Source organism: Camelus ferus, chromosome 22, assembly GCF_009834535.1.
Source record: "Camelus ferus isolate YT-003-E chromosome 22, BCGSAC_Cfer_1.0, whole genome shotgun sequence".
In the NCBI taxonomy this organism is placed as follows: Eukaryota; Metazoa; Chordata; class Mammalia; order Artiodactyla; family Camelidae; genus Camelus; species Camelus ferus.
The window spans coordinates 26134215-26140959 of NC_045717.1; positions in this window are offsets into that span (position 1 = coordinate 26134215).

Here is a 6745-nt window from a genome sequence, read left to right on the forward strand (position 1 = left end):
CAGAGACAGCTGCGTCCCAGTCCAGGACCTGCGGCCGGGTCGGGTCACAGTGAGCCATGGCGACTGTCTCCCTGCGGAAAGGAACACGTGACGGCCCCCTGGAGAGAGATGGCAGCAGTACCAGCCTCGACTCGTGCTCATGGCAGTGGACCCGTACCCAGACTACAGAGTGAGAGGGGAAATGGAAACAGATCCACATGCTTCCACTTCAGAGCTGAGATTATCAGAGAATTCATACATTCAAGATAGTAGAGAAAATGATGGACAAAACAGATGTCTTAATGGAGAATTTCAGCAGAGTTGGAACATCTGTATCTAGACATTCTAGCACTGAAAAATACATTATCTGTAATGAACTTGGTAGCTAGGAGCAACAGTAGCCTGGACACCACAACAGAGGGTAATAAAAGTATCCAAGGTGAAGCAAAATGAGAAGAACGCGAGAGCAGCACAGAGACCTGAGAGACGGTCAGAAGGCCTACCGTGGCAGTTGCATCACCGAGGGGAGGAAGAGGGAGGGTGGGGCAAAGGTTACGTGCGAAGAGAGGTAGCTGAGAATCTTCCAAAATGTGTCAGGACATCAATCTACATATTTAACAAGTCCAGTGACCCAAAGTAGAATTAAAAACAAAAACACATATAATCTAACTGCTGAAAGCCAAAGGAAACATCTTAAAAGCAGCCAGGAAACAGAAAGAACTACCAAACTAGAATTCGCTGCCCCTCCCAAGTGAAAATAAAGACAAAAGACAGATGGAGGCAAAGGAAGGTGGACCGCAACTGCACCGCAAGCAAGTGGATTGCACTCTCCAGGTCAAAGGTGAGGGCGGCAGACTGGACACGAAAGCAGACTGCTCGGTAGCCGCCAGAGCCTCGCTGTAATCACAGAGACACAGAGAGAGGGAAGAGGAAAGGCGGACAGAGTCACTCTACACAAATGCTCACCAAAAGAAAGCATACTTCCACCAGTATCAGAAGCAGCGGACTGCAAAGCAGTAAGTGCTGCTGAAAGGACATTTCACAAGGAAAAGAGGCTTAATTGTATTTTTTTTAACAGTCCTAAATACTTATGCACCAGAGAACAGGTTCAAAGTAAGAGCTGAATAGACGAAACTGAGAAATAAGCAAATCTATGCTCACAGCTGGAGACAGACACCATCACACCTCTCCGTAGAGACAGAAGAAATCACAGGTGTTTAAGATCTGAACATGCACAACAGACCTGCCGTAACTGGCACACACACAACCCCACACACCCAGCACCTGCCGAGCACAGGAGGCCATGAGCGCAGCAGTAGTGTGCTGTGCCGTGACTCAGGCCTGGACGAGGGTCACTCACCTGCAGACTGGTCTCCAACTGCAGGGGAATCGGACTGGAGCCACCCGTAAAATAACAAGGAATCCCCCAATGTTTGGTAATTAAGAAACACTTTTATATAAAACATAGGCTAAAATAGAAACCATCTGGAAATTGGGAACAATATTGCAATTGTAATATGCCAGAATTTAAGGACCCTGCTAAAAGCAGAATTGAGGGGGACATTCATACTTTATCCATAGATTGGAAAACAAATGTTGAAAATCAGTGGTCTAGATTGGAAGAATCAGTGGCATTCAAATGACCACACTATCCAAGGCAACCTACAGCTTTAACACAACCCATGGCATTTCACAGAACTAGAGCAAGTAATTTTAAAGCTTATACGGAAACACAAGACCCTAAAGAGCCAAGCTAGTCCTGAGAGCCATTAGAACTAAAGGAAGCAGGCTCCCTGACGCCAGACTGCACGGCTATGGTGACCCTGGCCGTGTGGCGCAGGGGCGGAAGCGGACACGCAGATCAGCGAGCAGGGCGGGGGGCCCAGAACAAGCCCGCGCGCTCATGGCCAACCGGCCTGCAACGCAGGTGGCGGGACCGCGCGGTGGGGAAGACCGTCTCCTCAGTAAGCGGTGCCGCGCAAAGCGGGCAGCCACGCGTGAGAGGGTGAAACCAGCACGCTCTCCAGCACCCCGCCTACAAAAATAAACTCGATGGATCAAAGAACTAGATGTGAGACCAGATACTGTAAGACTCCTAGAGGAAAACAGACAGAACGCTCTGACATAAATTGCAGAAATATCTTTTTGGATCCATCTCCTAAAATATAGGAAATAAACAAAAATAAACAGATGGAACCTAATTAAACTTAAAAGCCTTTGCAGAGCAAAGGGAACCATCAAAAAAAAAAAAAAAAAAGACAACATACTGAATAGGAGAAAATATTTGCAAGTGCTGTGAGTGATAAGGGACCAATATCGAACAGCTACAAACAGCTCAGACAAACTCAACAGGAGAAAACCAAACCAACCAATTAAAAAATGGGCAGAACTGAATAGATATTTTTCCAAGGAGAACATGCAGATGGCTAACAGGCACCTGAACAGATGCTCAACATGGCTAATGATGAGGGAAGGGCAAATCAGGACCACAATGAGCCGTCACCTCGTACCTGTCAGAATCAAAAAGAGCACGAATGCTAAGTGCTGGCAGGGGCGTGGGGAGGAGGGAGACCTCGCGCACCGCGGGTGGGAATGTAAGCTGGCAGCTCCTGGAGAAAACAGCACAGAGGTTTCTCAGACACCTACAAACAGAGCTACCATATGGTCCAGCAGTTCCACTCCTGGCTCTACATCCCCCCCAAAAAACCCCAACAAAAACGCTAATTCAAAAAGACACATGCACCCAACGTTCACAGCAGCGTTATGTACGATGGCCAAGACGTGGAAGAAACCTAAGTGTCCATCAGCAGACGACTGGATAAAGAAGAGGTGGTGTATGTACACAATAGAATACTACTCAGCTATAAAAAAGAGGAAAACTTTGCCATCTGCAGCAACACGGATGGATCTGGAGAGCGTTATGCTAAGTGAAATAAGAGGACAAATACTGCGCATTACTTACACGTGGACCCTAAAAAATAAAACAAACTGGGGAACGTAACCAAAAAAGAAGCAAACTCACAGATACAGAGAACAGACTAACGGCCACCAGCACGGGGAGGGGCGACCCCGGGGTGGGGAGAGGAAGCTGCGAACTGCTGGGTGGGAGACAGGCTCAAGGCTGTACTGGACAAGGCAGGAACAGAACCAACGTTTTGTAAAAACTAAATGGAAAGTACCTTTAAAAATTGTGTAAAACTTTTTTAAAATATTAAATAAAAAATGAGTAAGGAAACTTTAAAAGCACATAATAAAAATAAAATTGATGGTCAAAGCTTTCATCTTAAGAAACTAGAAAATTAACAGCAAGTTCAAGCCAAACAGGAGAAATAACAAAATAACGAGACCAAAAACGAAGCAGAAAACAAATGAAATACAAACCATTAGTGGGTTCTTGATGAACCCAGAGCAAAAGGTTCTGTTTTGTTTTAAAGACAACAGGAGACCAGTAGCAGAAGTGAGGAGGGGCTAGCACTACAGCAGCAGGCCCGACAGACATTCGAGAGGCGATCGAAGGGGCTCAGCTCCTGGTCAGGGTACGGACTGACGCGGCAGACCGCAACTTCAGCTGGTTAGACGTGAAACCAGACAGAAGGACAGAGTCGCTACGGAAATCACACACAGGTTCAGTGTCTGCGGAGAGCTCCAAGGACTTAATGCAAGAAAATTTAAATAGAATTACCATGGGATCCAGCAGTCCCGCTTCTGGACGTGTACTCAAAGGAAATGAAATCAGTTGTCTCGGAGCACATCTGCACCCCCACGTTCACAGCAGCATTATGCCCAGTTGCCGAGACTTGGAGACAACCAAGTGTCCAGATGGATGAATGGGCAAAGGAAATTACGTATGTATGAATATTATTCAGCCTTAAAAAAGAAGGAAATCTTGCCATCTGCAACCTGAACAATGGCCCTGGAGGACATTATGCTGAGTGAAATAAGCCAGACACAGAGAGATACATATTGTCTGACCTCACTTATATGCGGAATCTAAAGTTAAGATGAAATCATGCAGGCAGAGAGAACGGTGAGTGCCAGGGGCTGCTGAGTTTGGGAGGGGGAAGGTGCTGGCTGACGGACACAGGCTTCCAGTCACGAGGATGAGTGAGCTCTGGGGATCTGGGCGCTCACGTGCAGCACGGCGCCATAGTTACAACACTCTGTTCTGTACTTGAAATTGGCCAGGAGAGTTACCTCCTGAGTGTTCTCAGCACACACCAAAAAAGGTAACCGGGTGAGGAGATGGCTGTGCTGATCACCTTGATTGTGGTGACTGTCCCACAGTGTGTGTATAAGACCGTCGCAGTGTACACCCTAGGTTAAATACTCACATGTAGTTGAAACTTCATCAGTGAGATGTGGATGCCGAGGCACCCCGTGGAACTAAGCTGCAGTGAGGAAGCAGTCCCTCCCAGGGGGGCGGAGGCCAGCATCGCCCCCGGGGCATCTGTGGAGCTGGGGGCAGGGCGTTGCCTGGGGAAGGAGGAGCCAACAGAGAGGCTGGTGGCCAGGAGGGCTGGCGGAACAGACTGGGGCCTGGAGGAGATGGGCAGACTGTCTCCCACGGGACTTTGCTCCGTGCTGGGCTGTGAGCAGGCTGGGTGGAGGGCCAGAGTGAAACCTGCAGTCTTTCGTGCTTAGAGATCAGGGAAATCAGAACGCGGGGCTAGCAGGTGAAGACCTAAGCGAGCGTCAGGACCGCTGGGCTAGAACTGAAGCTGATCAAGGTGGAAGCCCAGCCTCTGCAGCCAGCTCCGCTCCTGGGAGACCCTCCCCCAGGCTCCCCGGGGAGGGAGGGCGCGCTCTTGCTGGGGGAGAGGCACCTGGCTTCTCGTCCCTTCACACGGGGCTTGGAAGGCAATGAAAACTGGGAACATGGCAAGGAGGGAAATGCTACCCATAATCAAGAGGGAAACCAGTCGACAGACGCAGACCCACAGAGGCCCCGATGCTGACACCAGATGCCAAGGATGGGAGAAATCACTGCGATGAATCCGGTAAAGAACAGAGAGGAAAACAGGGCATGGGGTGAAGAGAGAGGATTTCAACAGAGAAATGGAAATGCTACGAAGAGAAAAGAGCCTCTGGAACTGAAAAATACCTGAATAGGATGTACCGGATTTGGTCGCTTACAGGAGACACAACCGGAGAGGCCAAATATTTATCTCCAAAGACAGGTCCAAGTTCTCCAGGCTGAAGCCCAGACAGAAAACAGGGGGAAGGAACCCGGAGCAGAGTATGAGAGACCTGCGGGGTCACATCACGCAGCCCCGCACAGAGGTCACTGGAATCCTGAGGCGCAAAGAGAAGACGGGCACACCAGGTGTGTGAATAGCTAACAGACTGATGGAAAGTACCAGCCCGCAGACCCACGGTGCTCCGCAAACACGCAGCAGGGTACGTACGGGAGAAGCCACGCTCCGTGGCCAAGGACCTCCAAGACAAAGGCGAAACACTGAAGGGCAACCAGACAGAAAAGGCTCCTTCCAAGGGTTGATGGTGGCAGCTCCCCGATGGGACAGCATCTTTAAGATGCTAAAAGGAGCCCCGTAGATGTCCACTGACAGACGGCTGGATGAAGAAGCCGTGGTGTGTGTATGCACGCCATGGAACACGACTCGATCGTAAAACCGTAAAATGCCATTTGCAGCAACATGGATGGAGCTAGAGATCATCACTCTAAATGAAGCCGGAAAGAGAAAAACACCATAGGGTGTTTTACTCACACGTGGAACCTAAAACAAAGAACACGATGAATTCACCTACAAGACAAACAGACTTGACTCACAGACAGAGTAAGCAATCTTATGGTTACTGGGGAAGGGGTGGGAAGGGATAAATTTGGGAGTTTGAGATTTGCAAATGTTAGCCACTACATATAAAAATAGATTTAAAAAGTTTTTTCTGTACAGCATAGGGAACTATGTTTAATATCGTGTAATAACCTTTAATGAAAAATACAGAAACGAATATATGTATGTATATGCATGACTGGGACACTGTGCTGTGCCCCAGAAATGGACTCACTGTAACTGACTGTACTTCAGTAGGAAAAAAAAAGACACGCAAAGGCCACAGCCACGCCCAAACCGCTGCCAACCCAGAACCCCACTCCCGCCGAACATACCTCCTGCCAATGCAGGCGGAAGGTGTCTTCGGGCAACTAAAGGCTGGATTTTTTCACAACACCCCACACCACAGGGAATATTAAAGAGAGTGTTTGGGTGGAAAGGCCAGGGTCCTGGAGGGAAGCTGCTGGCAGCAGGGAGAAACAGGGGAGGTGGGAGGTGGTGACATGGGGGTGAACACACGGGAACTCTCCAAAACTGTATCTGTGAGACTTGACCACATAAAACAAACATGGTGACACAGGAATCGCGCACTTTTAACAGACGCCAGAAGTAAAATAAATGGCAGAAACAGCACACAGTGGGGGGAGCAGAAGAGGACACTGCCTGCCGGCCTGCACGTGCATCGCCACCTCCTGCGCTTCTCCGCTGCTGGTTATTATGAACCGGCACGTGATCCTCAAAAAAACAGACAGACTTACCCTCTGATCCAGCAGTCCCACTCCTGGGCATATAAACAGAGGGAACTCTAATTCGAAAAGATGCGCACCCCAGTATTCGTAATAGCACTGTTTACAACAGCCAAGACATGGAAGCACCCTAAATGTCCATCAACAGGCGGTTGGGTAAAGAAGCTGTGGTGTATACGCAGCGGAACACGACTCCGCCATTTAAAAAAATGAAATAATGCTATCCGC